Below are 20234 nucleotides of genomic sequence, written 5' to 3' on the forward strand. Positions count from 1 at the left end.
TCTCTGTTTCTTTTTGCCTTCCATTTTGTTGCGTGTTCCTCGGGTATTTCCGTTTGTGTCTTCAACAGGTCTCGGGAAAACCCGCAGGCTATTAAATGCATACCCAAATGAAGTGGTCACGGCAAACAGTTCTTTATCCGCATGCCTCCACTCCAAAAACGGATCTGTCGTACCGGATTAATGGTCGTCAATAGGAAGCCGAGTCTTGGAGGGGCGAGTTAACCGATGTTGTCGAGGGCATTCGCGACGTCAAAGTTTTCGGCTAGATAGATGCCTGGCTCGCGTGAGGAGAAATTGAATAGGTCGAGTTAAGCTTTAGTGGGGGAGGGGTCATTTCTAGATTAGGGTGGTCAGAGTATGATCAAGTGGACGAATGGGGTCATTTTAAGATTAGTGAGGTCAATAGAGGTCCAGTAAGGAGGATGGGGATCATTTCATGATTAGTGTTGATTTTTTTTTCTTTGGATAAGGTTTGTGAATTACTGTCCAGTGCGTGTCCAGTTTGACATTTCGAAATTTCTGGGTTAACTTGGTGAACGTTCTCTTAAAAAAGGTTGAAAATGAATGATTATTATGTTTATTATAAGTACACATAACATGATGTAGTCACACATAATTAATGTTGTAAATAAAGACAAATTAACAAAGCCATCTGGATTTAGTATGGTCGCTGCATTCATGGGCTTAGCTCATACTCATCGAGAAAAGGTTCATCTTTGATAAATAAATGTTTTTCAGTGTTGCAACATCTCACATAATGGGCTGATATTTGATGTTCCAATTACTTTATACTATAACGATGAATAGTTTCTGATTGATTGCAACCAACTAGTCGAAATTTTTCCTTCGTTCATTCTACATCTAGATGTTCTTTGATAATTTTAGATCATAAAGATGAAATAAACTTATTTAACGATGGATCTTTGTTTTAAACACCGTAAATCTCATGTGCAGAAAAGAGTTTGCAAATATATATATATATATATATATATATATATATATATATATATATATATATATATATATATATATATATATACCTAGCCTTAAAGGTTAGATAACGACATTTATTTTAAACACCAGGATAGAAAAATTGTTTTGTAATCACTTGATATTTTTAAACACCCCATCGGAAAATTACTATAGTGTAAAAGGAATTGCAGGAAATTCCAGCTATTTTTTTTGATGCATCGATCTTTTACAGGTAAAGGCCAAGGATAGCACGTGAGCATGACAGGTAAATGACGAGCGGTGGGTGTGCTCTGTTGAGGGTAGCTCGGGTAGAAGGGAAACATTAGTGGAAGGGAGACTACTTGAGCATACGTTAGATAACTCGTATAGTGGGAGGTAACTCGCACGGAGAGAGATAAATTATATAGATAACATTTCAATCTGAAAAAGTAAACATTGCTATACATTAAATTATACTGTATATTTCATTGTTAGAATAATAGGCGCAATTTATTTTACAATGTATTTTAGCAAGAAAGACTAAGCCGTCTAAATAGTATCAATAATTAATATTATAGGTATTTTAGGTTTTGTCTGAATATATTTAAATAGGAATAATAAATATTTTTGAATGTCGACATTTAATTTTTATTTAAAATGTCAATAGGTAACTTCATTCGAAAAGACGGGAAAAATTAGGGAATATTTATAAACAAAGGCTTATGTTAGTGCTTCGTTACTAAAACTATTTTTTATTTTACTTTTCCATGTAGATTGATACTCCAATCCCAGACTCCCCTCGGCTCTTGTTAAATCGTGACTAAAAATAGTCCGTTTAATCATTACCCTCGGCGTCAATTATTTTATCTTCCGAGTTAGAGAGGTCGCTGATAAGTTATGACCTAGATATTCCAAGACAGCTTCCAGGGGTTGCTTCTACCCCCTCATCTCCCTACACTCACACACACACACACTCACACACACACACATACTCCACGGCTAGCCCAGAAAGAAAATCGCTTCCACATTTGTCTTATCTGACTACTTAACCTCGATTTCAAAACGACGTCAAAATGTCATGACGTTTACACGACAGGATCCCCTTGTCACGAGTTGGATTTGACGTCACAAATCTATACCATCTGATATTTAAAATCCCGATTACAAATCAGCGCAGCGTGTACAAATGAGGACGTCGAGATCTCCGCATAACTCCTTGTCATTTCCAACTCCTTAAAATAGGATTCAGCCGAGCAATTATATTTTCCTCATCTACCAAAATCAAAGAGCTTGCTAGGTTCACGGTCGGCACAATGAAACAACACATTAGAGATAAGTATTGTGATTTTATTAGAGGGGATTTCTGTCTAAATATAGATATTCCGAGGAATACCCTTGATTCAAGGGTCAACCTCGTCGATATAAATTTATGTTTTTTTAGCCCATTATGAGTCCACCACAATTATGGTGTTTGAATAGGTCATTCACCGAATTTGTAAGTGGTTTTAATCTCGCTAAATGAAGTTATGTATATGGTATATGTTTATATTGTCATTTATATAAAAACTTGCTAAATCGCAGTAAGCCGTGAATAGCAGTTGGTATTTATCGTGTAAGGTAAACTCCATGGCACTTAAGAAGGAAAAAGGTAATTGTTTTCGATTGCATGGATGAAGTAAGCCGACGCGAATGTAGAAATATATTAGACATATCACAAGGAAAATAAGGGGATTTTTCTTAGCTTCACTAGAACCAAGGACATTTCTATTCTAAGAATAGATAGAATGTCAGTTTAGCTTTTTGGTGAATGTCAGATGAATTAGCATGACATTTTCTGGTGTGTGTATGTCGTGCACCGAGAAACTATACACAATTTTGGAAGGAAAATATTGCATTTTTAAAATATAAACTAAGTTAAAATATACCGTAGCGACTCGTAAAATTATAGGGAATGATGCTCACAATACTTTACTTGATGTGATTTGAAAACGTATTGAATAGCGTATAGATAAAATGCCCTGTGGCATATTTTCCCTCACCAAATGAAAAGCTGACGCAAGAGTCAAGTTTACCAGAGACCAGCACAGGCGCCAGGGTATTTAGCGCCCTATGCACAACTTATTAAAACGCCCCCCTTTCACTCAAATTAATTACTAAAACATATGCATAAGAAAACAATTCATTAAAAGTGACAAATTAATTTATTATCAATTGCATAAACGTTAAATATAGACATCAAAATCAAATTTTACTTGCCTCCTTCGTTGCCCAATTCCAGTTTGCAAGCGTAATCACGTTTTATTGAAATTGTTGCTAACTCCACAAGTCTACTTTGTACTTTACGACATAGCCCCCCTTCCCACCCCCTTAGAAAATTTAAAGTGCTTCCCCCCCCCCCCCCACTCCCGGGGGAAAAAGTCTGGAAAAAAAACCACGGAAAACAAAGATCTTGTAGTGTTTGATTCTCTGCAGTCCTCTCCCAAGGTGAGGACTTACCTGTTTTAAGCTTGATTGTTTTTAGTTATAATTGTAAAATGTCTATATTGTATGATTATGTAACGACTTTTTTTGTTTTTAAAAAATAAAGTTATAAATGTTATATATTCCAGCCTAAAATTGTTATATATGAATCCTTTAGGAGAGGGTAAAAAATATGAAAAGAAAATTAATTAGATGTTTAATTTACGACTAAGTCTGAATGTCTACAAACATTAAATATTGCAATCTACAACGGCTACTGATGTATTTGTTTTTCAACTTGATAATGCTAAAAAAATCCTACCAAACTATTTTGTTTAGCACTTAAGCTCTATATAATTTTTACAGTAACAAATAATAACTTAATGTTGTATTTATATGTAAGCGGTCAACCTAAGGCCTAATGTGAAGAAATTTGAAATGAATGTAAAGTTAAGCAATGAATTATCTTTCTTTTGAAAAGCCAAATAACAACATTTTATTCAAGGGAAATAACTTTTACAAGAATTGCTAAATTAATCAAATGTAACTAAGACATGTCTGAAAAACACAATACAACGCTGCAAATTTCATTACGTAATAATTATAACAAATCTTTTATACTAGATATGTAACCTTGTAAAAACAATATATCTTACCTATTGAATACTTAACTGTATGTTTTTTCTTGAAATTCTAAAAATAGTAGCTTTATTATAACATAGTTCTATTCAATTTTGATGACATACACTAATCAGTACATTGACAACTTATAACTTACTATAAAATTTTGGATCCCCTAATCAGGGGTTGGCAACCTTTTGAAGCGGAAGAGCCAAAAGTTACAATTTTCAAAATTTCCCTGGTTTTAAAGAGCCACTAAATTTTTTTTATTTCAAATATTTTATTTTTTATTAAGATTATTAGTATTTGTGCAAGGAGCTGGAGAGCCGCATATTGATATCAAAAGAGCCGCATGCGGCTCGCGAGCCGCAGGTTGCCGACCCCTGCCCTAAATAAAGGGATGTCTTTCAAAAAATTCTATACCTTAATACCACTAGAATCAATACTCCCGAAGTGCAAAACAACGATAATTCAACGCCTACATTCTCATTTCTCTACTACTAATCAGATTCCACTAGACCAGGGGTCGGCAACCTGCGGCTCGCGAGCCGCATGCGGCTCTTTTGATATCAAGATGCAGCTCTCCAGCTCCTTGAACAAATACTAATAATCTTAATTAAAAAATAAAATATTTGAAATTAAAAAAATGTTAGTGGCTCTTTAAAACCAGGGAAATTTTGAAAATTGTAACTTTTGGCTCTTCCGCTTCAAAAGGTTGCCGACCCCTGCACTAGACCTTCAACTACATAACAGCCGAATAAAAAAAATACGACACTTTAATACTTAATTACTTTATACCTACGAAACCATATCTGCAACAGCCTTCCGCCGTTACTCCCAAATCTAAACGATTGATCAAAACTTATAAAAAAAGCGACAATACTTTGAACACCCCGTCATTACAAAACTCTATACACCAGGACAGATTTCTAATTCAAAGTCAGAGAAAACGAGACTTAAAAAAAGCCTTATTAAAATGTTCTAAATTTAAATTACGTACTTATTTAATCGTTTTCTACATAAATTATGTGACACCAAAATAAAAAGGCAAAATGACTGGTAAAAAGCGCCCCGACCTTTGCAAATTAGGGAGGTGGTGTTGCATTTTCACCATCGCAAATAAATATAGGCATATAAAGACCTAATTTTGGGGTGGAGGTGCAAAATTGATAGTTTGTCTTCGGTTCCGAAATAGATTGCTACTCCTTTATAAAAGTTATCAATTATTAGGTACTTTTCGATAAGAGCGATTGAACCTTTTGCGCCCCCCCCCCCCCCCCGGGATGAAGCCCTAGGCAACCGCCTAGTTCGCCTTATAGGTAGCACCGGCCCTACTAATGACGATTAAAATTATTACAAATCCTCAAAACATCTCCAAAATATTACACCGATTACAACGCCAAAACATTAGTCCAAGTATCAGGTCTCTAAATGTCATCATATTTCTCTACTATCTACTTAACGAACAAGAGAATCATTAGTTTAAACGGATCAATTGCGCAGCTATTATCTATCTAACCAATTAACTTTTTAGCAGCCTGACATTTACATCTTTAAATAAACTTACCGCTCCATGCTATTTCCTGAAAGACCATTTTTTATAGAATGTCAGAGATCGACTGTTAATTTAACCTAGATTCTAGGTCTAGCCGACCCGTACTTTATGTTTTTTCCCCAAGATTATAATTTTTTTTCCAGACGGACAGGACATTTAAATCCAGACAGAAAATCTTTATGAATCGTTTCGGTACATGCAATGGGGTAGCAAGTCTAATTGTTACTCAAAGGATTGTTAGAATGTACGGGTAGGTTACTAGCCCGCTGGTGTTAGGCTCAAGTATGCTACAGCAGCACGTCCCTGAGTCTACCCAGCACTGATGTGTACCCAGCTCACATTAGGGCAAGTAAAGGTGTCTGGGCATAATGCTGACCACACTATCTCTTCATATGACGAAGTCACAGAAACAGGTGAACTCTACTTCAATAGTAAGTTTCCCTTTCAAACCTGACAGTCTATGGGGCAAGTGAAGTAGAGTTCACTTGTATATGAAGAGATAGTGTGGTCAACACAATGCCCAGCCGTCTTTACTTTCCCTAACGTGAGTTAGGTACCCAGCAGAGTTGGGTGGACTCAGGGATGGTCTACTGACTTGAACCCGGATTCGAACTCGAGACTTACGGGTTAGCAGTCCAGCTCTCTACCGCTAGACCACTCCGTCCCATCTACTTCAATAGTCTGTTATATAAAAAAAAACGGAGCTCTTCTTGTGGTCTATTAGGAAATCCAAGCACAATGCCTTGCCGTGAGATGAGATGGGGGTCTTGGAATCAGCAGTGTCGCCGAAGCGGCTTAAAGAAAACCAGGATTTAAGGTTAAATATAAAGCCTGGTTGTTGTATTTAGATGGACAAGAAACTTACATGACATAGCCTACATGTGTGGCGGGCAAAATACTTGAACTGAGTCAAGCAGGGAATAATTATGGCTAATGCAAATGGCCGGCTAATACATTAGCTAAATATGAGGTCGCCCTAAAACACGCAATCAACCTCTAAATAGTTGAAATTTTCTCAAGAGATTGTAATTGTTCATTAATTACTCCAAATAATTATATAAGAATAATGAGTGGAGAATAATTTGCAAAACCTGTAACACGCAGAAAACGTGCTAATTGTATAATCAATGTCACTTGCAAGCTACATCAAGTCCACTTAACACAACTAAAATAAACACGAGCCTCCATCCATCTTCAGGCCAGACATGCAACGTTAAATCAGTTAACAAATATCCTGGCTGCTTAAACTCTAGGTTCGATGACCTCTGTGATCACGTGATGAGGTCACTTGTCAGGGGCCAATCTTGAATATAATTAGATAATGTAAGCACTCTAGAGAACACTGGTCAAAGTGTTCTGCTTCTCTTTCATCTTCTCTAAAGAACACTCGTCAAATTGTTCTATTTTTCTTTCATATATAAAATCTCCACGTATTTCAACACTGCTTTTCGTTGTTTGTAAATGTTCTTCAATTCAGATCGTTGATACTCTCTTGACGTACGCTGGCTGGACAAATACATCATTCTATTTATAGAGCAGGTCACCGTGCCCTAACGTGTGATGTAATTGCATTTTGTCACGTGACATCAATGTACGGGGTATGTTTACTTCAAATGCGCATGTCCTGGAGTATTTAAAAGGACACCTTCTTTAATTATCTGCAATCAGAAAACACAGTTTCGTACACGGTGTGTTTTTAACAAAAATAAACTTTGTGATTAGACTTGATAAAGTAACGTATAACCTGTGTAAAACCTTTCTTTATGAAATACAGTAACAGATAGGTGGTTCTACATTGCAAACACTGACGGACTAGTTGTATCCAAGAGGCATGGAGATTTTAAAAGGGGTCCCGACCCTTGATTGACATTTTCATTATGCATTTTTTCCCCATCGCATTGAATTTTACGCTTTGCAACGAATGAAGGTAAGTTGTAAAATGAAGACATTCCAATTTATTTTCATCAAGTAATTAATGGCCTATTACAGCATCAATCCTAGCGGTCTACAGGGATTTATCCAGGTACACCGGCGGTTCATCCCACCCCTACCTGTACAGCTTAGCTTTAATTAGAGATAAATATGCAGACAAATTCATATGGAGCAAACTTACAATGAATTTAAATTAATTTTAACTAAATCTAGAAAAAAACTTACTTTGTTTATTAATTAGCATTATACTTTTAAAATAATATAACCAGATGTAGCAAGTCTGATAAGAATATTTCATAAATGTAGTTGAAGCTTGAATCATCGAATAATAATGTTTACTTTAAAAATAAAAATTAAAGCAAACATTTTAAAAATATTTCAACCTGTTATGGCTGTAATGAACTCTGAATTCTCCGCGTGCTAACTTCTAGAAAAAAAAAACAACTAACCCAGCAATTCAGCAATTGATTTTGTCAGCTGCAAGATACATTTGTCTATGCTTGTCTTTGTCTAGACGTCTGCAGCTAGCAAAAACCTACATCAACGTTGGTGTCTTGAAGAATTAGGTGTCAGGGTCACCAAGTTCTTTACAAATTACCAGAAAATAATATAAAGAAAACCACTTACGTTGTAACACACTCGCACTGAATAATCTCACTTCGAGGCTGACAAATTGATTTTAAACGAAGCGTTTTATTGGTGCGAGGAGAGATGTTTCATCAGTCTTTAAAAAAATAGTTCCACTGTATGCAATCTGTGCGAGTGTTCATCAGTACGTTAAAGAAATAGTTCCCCCCACTGCATGAAGTTTACGCTTGTGTGTCCTCTACTGGCAGACTAACGCAATAATAATTGTTTAACTCTAACCTACTATCATTTAGTCTGTCAGTGTCTGGTGCCGAGTTCCAAGACATTGGTGCTTGATGTATCGAGTTGTGCTGTGGACATGTCTCGGATTATCGTTTTTTTTTTGTTAATCCGAAATCTCAGGTGTACCCAACTCACATAGCTTTAAAATCTTTTAACGACAATAGTTTCTATGAGATCATAGGCGTACATTTATAATTGATTATTCAGTCTGAGCATAAGGCTAATGGGTTTATAAAAGGACAAACATTCATACAGATAATTTATTAACCAAATTTTATTAGTGTATAACATAGTAAATAAAATCTGTGTTTAATTTGACAAGAAGTGTGTTCTCATGAAAAGATCATTTTAAATAATGTTTCACATTTAGCAAATTTTCCCTACACCAATACCCGCTCTTAAACTTAATATATATAAATAAACAACTTGTAAAAGCTTACAAGAAAAAACACTTGGCTGCGATTTTTTCGCAGGGTCGCTCGTAGTATTTTACAGTCATACTGAGACATCAGCACCCGTGTTCTATACGCCAGCAGTTCTGCTAAACCTACGCCCCAGCAGTGAGCAAATGAATTTCACTTCACAGGATTTCGTCCTCTAAACTCATTCGACTATAAAACGCGAAAATTTGAACTCTCCAATGCAGAAAGTTGAGCTTCTAGTTCGCTGGTTTTTGTAATCACTACGCTGGAATCTACCTTCAGGGGATGGTTTAGCTGGAGATCTATTTACTTTCAGGAAAATGCATTCCTTGTGATTCTATATGTCAACATAGTGAAGGGGCTAAGCTAGCTGCAATGATGGGATCTGTAGAGGTATTGGGGGTTGGGGGTTCCTTGATCGGAGGTTAAATTACAGAAATGCTTTAATGGCTTCAGTGGTGATACAGTAGTGATTGAGTGGTGATTGGATGGTGAGGGGGTATACAGTGGGGATTGAGTGGTAATACAGAGATGATTGAGTGGTGATTGAGTGGTAATTTAATGGTGATTTAGTGATGTTTGGTTGGTGAAGGGGTAATACAGTGGGGATTGTAATTGAGTGGTGATTTGATGGTGATACAGTGGTGATACTTTGGTGATTTAGTGGTGATAAAGGTGATGATTTTTGTGGTAGCTCAGTGGTAATACAGTGGTGATTAAACGCCGATTCAGTGGCCATTTAGTCGTGGTTTATATGCATTATACAACCTATTTCAAACACCACTTCAAATACGTGATTTTTTTTTGACTCGTTGAATTTTGTGTCTGTCTATACATTTAGGGAATGTTGGTAAAAACATCAACTCACTAAACTCACTAATGATCTGATAATCGGTTACAATTTATTCACGACATTGTCAGGTCACTGACCTCGTGAGTCTCGTGTTACTAGCCTCACGAGTTTCAGTAGTTTCACATGTCATTCAAATATCACTTGACTTTCCTTACGATTATATAAAGTTTTCTTGTATGCCTTTCCTATGTCTCACGAGACACATGTCTTCTGTTTTGTCTCTCTAATTGCAATAGAATTCTCTCACGATACTAAGCACTCATTCTTTACACGTTACATATATTTTAACATCACAAACAACGCTTTTAAAAACACCACCAAACGAATAGGTTAAAGACACGAAGAGATAATTTTTCCTAAAAACCCATCTCTGTAGATATTTGTTTGTTTTAATAAATGTTACGAAATTATATAAAACATTGTATTTGTGCGATTACACTTGCACACATGTGATTTTCCCCCCAAAAATTCTAGGGTTGGGAGGGATTCCATCCAACACATAAAGTATTACATGTCAATTTCTTAAGCGCCATGTAGGCCGTTGACTCCGATTTCAGCCTGCTTTTCGTATTTAATTTGCTTCCATAGCCTTTGTCCAACTAAGAACAAACCACAGTGCAGCAGTTTTTATTTTTTATTTTGGAGTAGTCTCTCCTAGAAGAATTGCTTTCCCCAAACTATCGAGCCTCATTTGCTCGGGGGTTCGAACTCGGTTCAGCAGCCACGAGCTTAACCGATCCAACCACGCCGACATCTATGGTTGTGTTTTAAAAAAGAAAACCAAAATATTCCTTCGTGTATTTAGATATGTTAAGATTCTGCCAATACTTACACATGTACACACGTCGCTACTCAATCCGCTAATTCGTGCTTCGTGTTCCGTTCATTAGCCCGGTAATAAGCGTTGTCATAACAACCCAGCCGTCATAAGCCAGATTTTTTTCATCTGCTAGCTGTTACACGATGCGTGGCGTTTGTTTTGGCTCGTGTGAGTTTTCGTTAGTTAGACGTCGGTCTAATCACACGCAAACCCTAATGTCTGAATGGGTTAATTTTTCTTCAAAGGCCAGAAAATCATCTTTGTAATCAAGTTACTTACTCACACACACTTATATATATATATATGTATATATATATATATATATATATATATATATATATATATATATATATATATATATATATATATGAGATCATGCATTGGTTTGAAAAAGAGCTGTGTTTCTTAATCTGGGTTTGATCGAACCCCAATGGTTTGGCGAGTTAGTCTAAGGGATTCGGTTGATGTCAAGGAGCAACCGACTCATATGATTTGCGATTAGATTTTTGTCCGTGTGGATGATAGAGCTGTTGGCCGCGGCAGATGACAGTTCAAATACGACAGCGCAACAGCACGATATAGTAATTAAGTGCGCCAGAGAGAGATAGTACGTGTTGGTGTCTTGATACGTCTGTATCGTGTAACCCTTTGACGTCACGACATAGGCCTACATACGTCACAATTCGTGTAGACGTCACCTGTACATTGATGATGTATGTAAGTGATGTCACCCAACAAATACATATACATGACATATACAGCAGCCATAAAGAAATATTTTTCAAACCTTAACTCAACATTTTTTTCTGTCAACTATTTTTATAGAGCTTTTGATTTAATAATATTTATGTCATATTTCCAAATCCAAATTTCCGCAAACATTGAGTCACTGTACCAAGATTACTCTTTTACAAAGGTTAGATAAAAACAAATTGAAAATAAAAACGAAACAAAAACATTATATTTTTTAGAGCAAAACATTAACCGAGATCTCTTGTATGACATCTGTTTACCAACCTATAACTCTCTATTGTCCGTTTTTTTTATCCGGATAAAAATATTCCATGCAGGTACAAAAGAACGGAAATACGTCATTTCCGTTTGTTTAAAGATAGGGATAATACTCCCGAGCAAAACATCCTATGAAGGACTAATAGCAGACGTCCAGAATGATCGCTGTCCACTCATCGTCCACTCGCTCAGCCCCGCTCGCCCCCACTCAGACGTCAAATGAGCGCACGTGATTTTCGTGTGCGGGGAGACATGAAAGCGGTCTCTCGATAACAGTTTTAATAACTTCTTTTGTCCCACAACTGCTAGATGTACAACGGGAGATAATAGACACCTCTGTTGTAGATTATCTCCCTGTACTTACATAGTGCTCCCCCCTGGTGATTAATGGTATGCTGATTGGTATTTTATTGATCACAAGCTATGTATGATGTTCTTTATAGTGCATGCGACATACTCTATGAGAACTGGTGACATTTGGCTATGTCACTGATACAGATTATAATTTTTTTTTGCTTGTTTACTAGCAAATATAGCTTGTTTTTTGTAAAATTACTTACCATTTTCCCGATTAAAAAATTAAATTAACCAAACCATATATAAATTTTTAAAGTAAACAAAATGCTGAGGATGCCGGGTTTTTTAAATGACCAAAATTATATTCAATGACTAAAATGACATATTCACATCTGTTAACACTAATACATTGATACATATATCACTCGAAAAATACACACAAAAAACAAGAAAAAACACTTACACACACGTAAACATACAGCCACATTCACCTACACACACACACACACACACACACACACATAAACAGACATTCAAACCCCCCCCCTCCACACACACACACATTGAGACACATCCGCGCAATGACAGATCGAGGTAAACTACGTTTTTCAAATGAGTACAACTATAGGCCTACCTTCCAACTTCATGTAATGTTCCCGTTTCAGATTGTAAGATCCAAAATCAGATGAAGTAGAGTTCATATGTTTCTTGACCTCGACATTTAAAGAGACGTTGTAGTCGGCACTTTGCCTTCCCTATACCTAAGCTAGGTACCCAGAAGTGACGTCATTCATTCTTCGTTCAGGAAATCCGAGATCCGAACTCGAGTCTTCGGGCTACCAGGTAAGCTCCACTGACCATTGACTATATCTAAGCTAGATTTTGGTGTGTTGTTATGTTTATTTCAGTTTATATCATAAAAATGCAATTGAGTTTAATTAAGCAATTAGAACTACAGCAGCACATTTAATCAATTTTGCAACCACGACGTTTTAGCCTTGTGCAAATCACAACGAATGTAAAATAAACAAAACTTGCTTACGTAATGAAAAGATCGTGACAGGTTATTTGAAAAACAAAATGCTCATACGTCACGAATAAAATAAAGCAGGAGTGATATCCCCTAAACGTTTTCGTATATTTTATATAACAGTAAGGGAGACGATACTCCCAGTACAATATAGTCTATAGAAATGTTTTTTATTAATTTTTCTAATACTTAAATGTTTTTAAACAGAACAGAATCGAGTAGAAAAAATAATTGCACGGAAACAATTTTTGTAGAATTAAGTTGAAAATTAGTACTTTATAAAAAAAAAAACTGTAATTAATTTTTAAAAGTTAATTAAAAATTTAATTAACTCACATTTTATGTCACTGCAATGTCATCGTGTCTTGACCTACGTGAAAACTTTAAAACAAATCAGTCAGGTATAAGTGATATTTTTTAAAGAAATCGGAAATACCTTTAAGTACTACTCCCGGCTCTAGAAATTTCAAAAAATTTGTGAACATCAAGAGAATAAAATCTTATATCTATTTAAAAAAATTCATTCATGGAACTGAAACGGTAGTAATGCTACAGAAATGGGGTAAAGTACATCTCCCGGATATGGAAACCCATCTAAATGAAGAACAATATCTCTGAGAGAGGAGAGAACCCATCTAGGATAGAACACTCCAACGTTAGTAGGGACAGCAACCCATCTAGGAGAGAAAACTCCAGCGTTAGTAGGGACAGCAACCCATCTAGGAAAGAAAATACCGATGTTAGCTGGGGACAGCAACCCATCTAGGAGAGAAAAATTAGATGTTAGCTAATAGACAAGATCTAACAGCAACATATGAAATAGACATCATTGATCAATGACAGTTTTACATAAAAAAACTCAATAACAACATTTGACATAGACAACATCTCAGCATGAACTCAATGGTACGATATTGTAACATGCTTAACGTTAGTTTATAACGTAATTTGTTTGTCTCGGGCCAATATTAGAAACGTTCTACGCACACTCAAGTCTATAAGAGCATAATGTTAAAAGTCATTTTTCTTAGTCTAAAAGCCTAACAAAATCAAGCACCGTAACTGCTAAACAAGCTAAATTCTTGAAAAATAAACTTATTTTTATATTTAACAATAAAACATCTCAAAATAATGTTAGCTTTGTTGAACGACTTGTTTTCTGGAGTTGGTATGCTTGTTTTAAACAAATACGTTTCTAGATCATTACCTGCTCCTTTAAGCTTGTATTACATAGGGGGTAAATAAATGTGAAAGATAAGTCCCCTAAAGCTGATTTGAAGCTGCTTTATATCTTTATTAGCTAAGTGAGATATCTCAGAACGGTAGCACGTAGAATGTTTGTAGCCTTGTTGGAAGACAAGCTCAATGAAAATAGTCGTGAAACTTCATGCAGCAAATGGAAGATAGTGGAGCGTAATTTAAAATCACTTAACTTATAAATCAAGTAAAAATATCTAAATAATACCGAACTAAACGATATAGTATTTACATAGTATTTTACGATTTATCTTTAAAACAAATTGATAATCGTTTTTGATAAGTTAAAAGTTAATAAAATATTAAATTACATAAACAAATCCATCACATTGTTTATTTGGAGATGAGTTAGCGATAATAAAATGTTTTTTTATGTGTGTTAGTATTTACACATTATTTTACGATTCATCTTTAAAACAAATGGATTATCGTTTTTGATAAGTTAAAAGTTAATAAAATATTAAATTACATAAACAAATTCATCACATTGTTTATTTGGAGATGAGTTAGCGATAATAAAATGTTTTTTATTAGTGTTAGCCTGAAGTCTGTAAGGTACTCATCCCTAGGTGTATCCCTGGTCTCACCTGTAAGGTACTCATCCCTAGGTGTATCCAGGATCTCACCTGTAAGGTACTCATCCCTAGGTGAATCCAGGATCTCACCTGTAAGGTACTCATCCCTAGGTGTATCCAGGATCTCACCTGTAAGTTACTCATCCCTAGGTGTATCCAGGATCTCACCTGTAAGGTACTCATCCCTAGGTGTATCCAGGATCTCACCTGTAAGGTACTCATCCCTAGGTGTATCCAGGATCTCACCTGTAAGGTACTCATCCCTAGGTGTATCCAGGATCTCACCTGTAAGGTACTCATCCCTAGGTGTATCCAGGATCTCACCTGTAAGGTACTCATCCCTAGGTGTATCCAGGATCTCACCTGTAAGGTACTCATCCCTAGGTGTATCCAGGATCTCACCTGTAAGGTACTCATCCCTAGGTGTATCCAGGATCTCACCTGTAAGGTACTCATCCCTAGGTGTATCCAGGATCTCACCTGCTTTAGTTAATGACGTGGTGCACAACAGTGAGTCAGTGCTGGCATCAGGTTGTATACGACCCTCGGGGGATTGGCATGCCGACACCGCTAATGGGGGGGGGGGGGAACTTGGTGGGGTGGGGAAATACCCTCGGGGTCTGGGGTATAAATAAAAATACCCATAAAGCATAGGCATTTTCCGTTGATATCGTGATCTGGGAAAAAAATATCTAACAGGCTACAGCAACAAATGAATTAGAGTTCATAACATAGCTTAACCGATAAAAACAATCTAACTACACATGATAAGTTGTAATGTTAGTTGAAAGAGTGTTGTAAATGATGGTTGCTTTTACGGGGTATAGACTATACACTATGATGAAATGTAGATAGCTGAGATTGTTCAATATTCTATTCTAATTATACTGTAATCTAAAACCGATTTGGAATAAAACAGAACAACTTTTCCAGAACTAGTCATGGATATTCCAGATCTTGTCATGTATGTTACAGAACTAGTCGTGTATGTTACATAACTAGTCATGTATGTTCCAGATCTAGTCATCTATGTTCACGAGCTAGTCGTGTATGTTCCAGAACTAATTATGTATGTTACAGAACTAGTCATTTCTGTTTCTTAACTAGAAGTGTATGTTCCTGAATTGATATTTTAGAAATTATCTGTCCCAAATCATGTTAAGATATTCTCTAGTATTAAACTTTTCCAGAAACAGGCCAGGCTTGTTCTAAAAGTGATTATGGCTGATCCAGAGCTTGTACGGTATATTCCACAACATTTAAAATATATACAGACCGTGGCAGACAGCATTCATCACTAAATACGACAACACTTTCAGAAAAGGTAGAAGAAAAACTACCTTTGCTAAGCGGCCTAGGAGTGGAGCACGCTACATCTCGATGTTTAACATTACTAAACCTCCATCATTATCTGCCGGCTCTTTGATGATGAGTTACCTGGGTAAACTAGTTTACGTTTTCATTTTTTTTTTTACAATATCGCAAGAGCGAGTGTTTCACCGCGGGGTCTCGCTGCTATTGTTAGGATTTCGCGAGGCAGGGAAGAAAAATGTGTTTTGACGTGTGGATTGATGCTTGGTCGGCGTAGCTCTACTCGAGCTTGAAGCCGAGCTACAAACAAAATTAACAGGACCCCGGTAGCAGACGTAGAACGCCACAGGCGCCGCCGCCAATTGAGGTAGGCGCCCCCTAGCTCAACTGATTCGTGAAGTTAAACTGCGAAAACGAGTGCTTAAACGTTTAAGTGAAATATTAATAAATCGTTACATGAAGATTTATGTTTAAATATTTTTTTTAAATATTATTTTTTAACCGAGAGGCTGTTTATATTAACCTATCATAATAACAAAAATACAACAAATATATACATTTTGACACTTAATAAATAATTTATTGTATGATTTAAAATGAATTTAAATAAAAACAAATGTAACACTGATATAATGTATTATGTCTCCATTTTGCCGCGGAGGGCAAAGGATGCACTGTGAGAAGTGGAATCTTAGGGGCGAATAACATAGCACAAGATAAGGAGAGCATGGGTGCATCGTAACCTCTCTCTCCACCATGACCGGTGTAGTTCTATGGTATGATAAGCTACGAGTTTGGTACCAACTTCGGTTGCAGAAAATACTGACAGCAGAGTTTCTTCCAGGCATCTCTTCTACCGCCCCCCCCCCCCCCCCGAACGAAATGAAATTTATATAATTTATGTAGAAAATATATACTTGTGTCCGCCGCCCCCCCCCCGAAGAAAGGCTACCGCCCCCCCTCCCCCCCCCCCCCCGAAAATTCCAAGTGCCCCCCCCCCCCCCCGGAGAAAAAAGTCTGGAAGAAACACTGACTGACAGTAAACGATTATTCTATAAGCAATGGGGCTCCACTCTTGTTTGCTTTCGGAGTTTTCTCTCCTAGATGGGGTGAATGTCTCAAGATAACTGGCCACGTCTGTCCGGAAATTTCGGGTTGGCATTGAATGTATAAGGATACAATGTTTAAAAATATTAAGATAATTAAAGTACCATTAATGAAAGATTCCTTTAAATAAGTTAAAACGCATTTCTGGGCCAACTTCATTGCAGCATTGTAATAATCAATTATAGCTGTTAAAATAAATGATTGAAAACTATATTTATCTCAGCAGTAGGTTGAATTAGAGCGTGCTATATGTATATAGCATATATGTATATATATGTTATGGTCTTTAACGAGCTACTTATAGTGTTTTAAAGAAATATTTTCAGTGTCAGCGTTGGTACTGTCGAATTCACAAATTATGAATTACTGAAAAGTAGAAAAAACAACAACTAAATAGCGGCGTATGTTATGCCGCGGGCCGGCTCGTATTATATAATTCAGTACTGCTCTCAGTATTCTGTCAACGGTAGTAACTAAACGATTATTATATACGCTCACTAAGGACGGCGTGGTCGAAAGGTAGCGTGTTTGACTGCTAACCCAGAAACATCTAGTTCGTATCCCGGACACGAGTCCGTAAGTCGTCACAGAGTCCACTCGGACGTTAGGAGTAAGTAAAAACAATTTACATAGTGCTATCCAATTCATTCCTTCAAATGCCCAGGACAACTAAACATTTGAGCTCTACTTCACCTGCCCACCCCTTCCCCCATGGAACATAAGGTTCAACAAGGCACTAAACTAGACTATTTTACACGTTTACTGTCAACATAACGTTTCTGCAGCCCAACACCATGTTAAGTTTGTTTAAACCAGTTTGTTGCCAACGAATAAAATTGTGACATTTCAAACTATTCTATACGCTAGAATACAAAAATGTCAAACTATTCTATACGCTGGAATACAAAAATTCAGTTTAAAAAGTAAATTTGACCTCCCCAACCCTTTTACCACTTTGATTTGAAATGAAAGCCTTTGCTATAGTCTTACATTCATAAGGACATTTGATTACTTGTGGTTTTTTTAAAAATAGAACTCTAAAGTTTCGTTTGTTTAATTTTAATCAAGATAGAGATTAAATAAATTAAAAACCTTTTAGAAACAAAGAAAACGAAAATGTGATGAAGAAATTAAAAAAAAAACTATTAATTTTTTAATAATGCACAATGCTCACCTAAAAGTCTAACACGGCATGCATATGAGATTTATATTTGCAAAAATATTAGTTGAATGAAACTGAAATATGTGTCCGATAACGATCGACACAATCATCAATAAATAGTTTTACTAGCTTGAAACAGCACTTTTGCAGCACAAGATTAAGAGCTAATAAAGTATTCTGCAAGATGATACGATAAACTGACATGTTAAAAACTCACATAATAAATGTTTCAAATTTTGTATGTGTATGTTCATCGTACAATTCACAACTTAAATAAATTGTTCTAAATACGATCCTAAGTAACCCCGCGTTTGATTGTTTTTAATGGTGAAATAAACATTAAAAATATCAAGTTTGCTTAATCGTTTTCTAATACTTTATTCTGTTTGTTTAACAGCTAATCTGGCGATTATCTAGATCCTCACGAGGCGTTTGAAACCTATCTCTTGTTGGCCACCCACCCAACGGTTTCAGTTGCCTAACTTGACACCCAGGTTATCAAAACTCCATCTTTAAGTCAACTTTGATTTAACTATTGTCACCAAAATCAGATCAATTCTTACGTATTCTTTTATACACGGAGTTATGAAAATCTATTCCTTTTGTTTCGTTGTAGGTTGAGGGATTCGAGTGGTATCGTATGTCGTTTGAGGCATAGAATACTTAGATTGTAACCAGGAAATAAACGACGAAGACAGAAGAGCTCTTCACTGTGTTGCTAAGGAACATGCAAGCGTCATGGGTAAAACAGGCCACACAAATAACAGAATCAAGTGATTGCTAGCATATTCTTTATTTAAAAATACCCCAGAAAACTTGTGTTATTTGTGAGATTAAATTCAAAATAAAATATCAAATAATGTGTGTTGAATTAATTATATTATATTTTATAATATTATATGAACGCATAGTCAGTAGCTTGGAAGTTAGTATTTTTCAAAGACGTTTTTATTTTAAGTAATATATAATTTAGAATTGAAGTTCACAATAATATTAGAAGGTCAATCTTAAGGACCTGTACATAGCCCTCGTGACTAACTCACATAAACAAAAGACACCACATATGATTGTGACACCACATACCATTGTGACACCACATACCATTGTGACACCACATACCATTGTGATACAACATACCATTTTTACACCACATACCATTGTGACACCTCATAGCATTAAACACCACATACCATTGTGATACCACATACCACTGTCACACCACATACAATTGTGTCACCACATACCATTGTGACACCACATAATTCCCTGAGACATGCACACTGCACACATACGTGTCTAAATGAAGGACGGACACTTGACACTTAAAAAAATACTTGACACCTAAAAAGAGATTCGACACTTGCAATTTATTTAGGCTTTCCTTGAAATTTAAAATGGGCATAATTAATTAGTTTTCAACCGAGGCAGTAAATTGCTTGTGCACTTAAATTACGCTAGAAAATATATTTGAAGTCCGAATTATTTATGTCTCAGCACTGCTCATTTTCTGAGTTTGTTCATTTATTTTTCAGTACGGTTGTGACTCTCTCACACTTTCCTATCTACTGTTGGTGAAATTTTAATCTTATATTTTATACATGTAGTCTTACTTGAAAATGAAACTATCGTTGACATTTGCTTGTCAGTTACTTATGCCGAAATAGCTCATCTCTATCTAAAAGCTAGTCGCGTAAAATTATAACTGAACTATAAATTAAGCTTTTTTAACTTATAAACTAATTGATTGCAATGACTTCATAAAAAGTTACCATAAACATCAAATCTTATAAAATAAAATTAGATAATGAAGCGAATAACAGGTATTCAAGTTTTTAATTAGAGTAAAGTTTTATAAAGTAAACAAGCGGTCACTAAGTTTTTTCTTTAATCGGTGGTTAATTTAATGAAGATAACTGGACACACAATCAACCAGGAGTTGATTTAATGAAGTTAACACCTCAAAAAAAAAACCCATCTTGTCTTTAATTTACCATAAGTAA

Source organism: Physella acuta, unplaced genomic scaffold (assembly GCF_028476545.2).
Source record: "Physella acuta isolate Inbredline_101_S28 unplaced genomic scaffold, ASM2847654v3 ptg000291l, whole genome shotgun sequence".
Classification (NCBI taxonomy): domain Eukaryota; kingdom Metazoa; phylum Mollusca; class Gastropoda; family Physidae; genus Physella; species Physella acuta.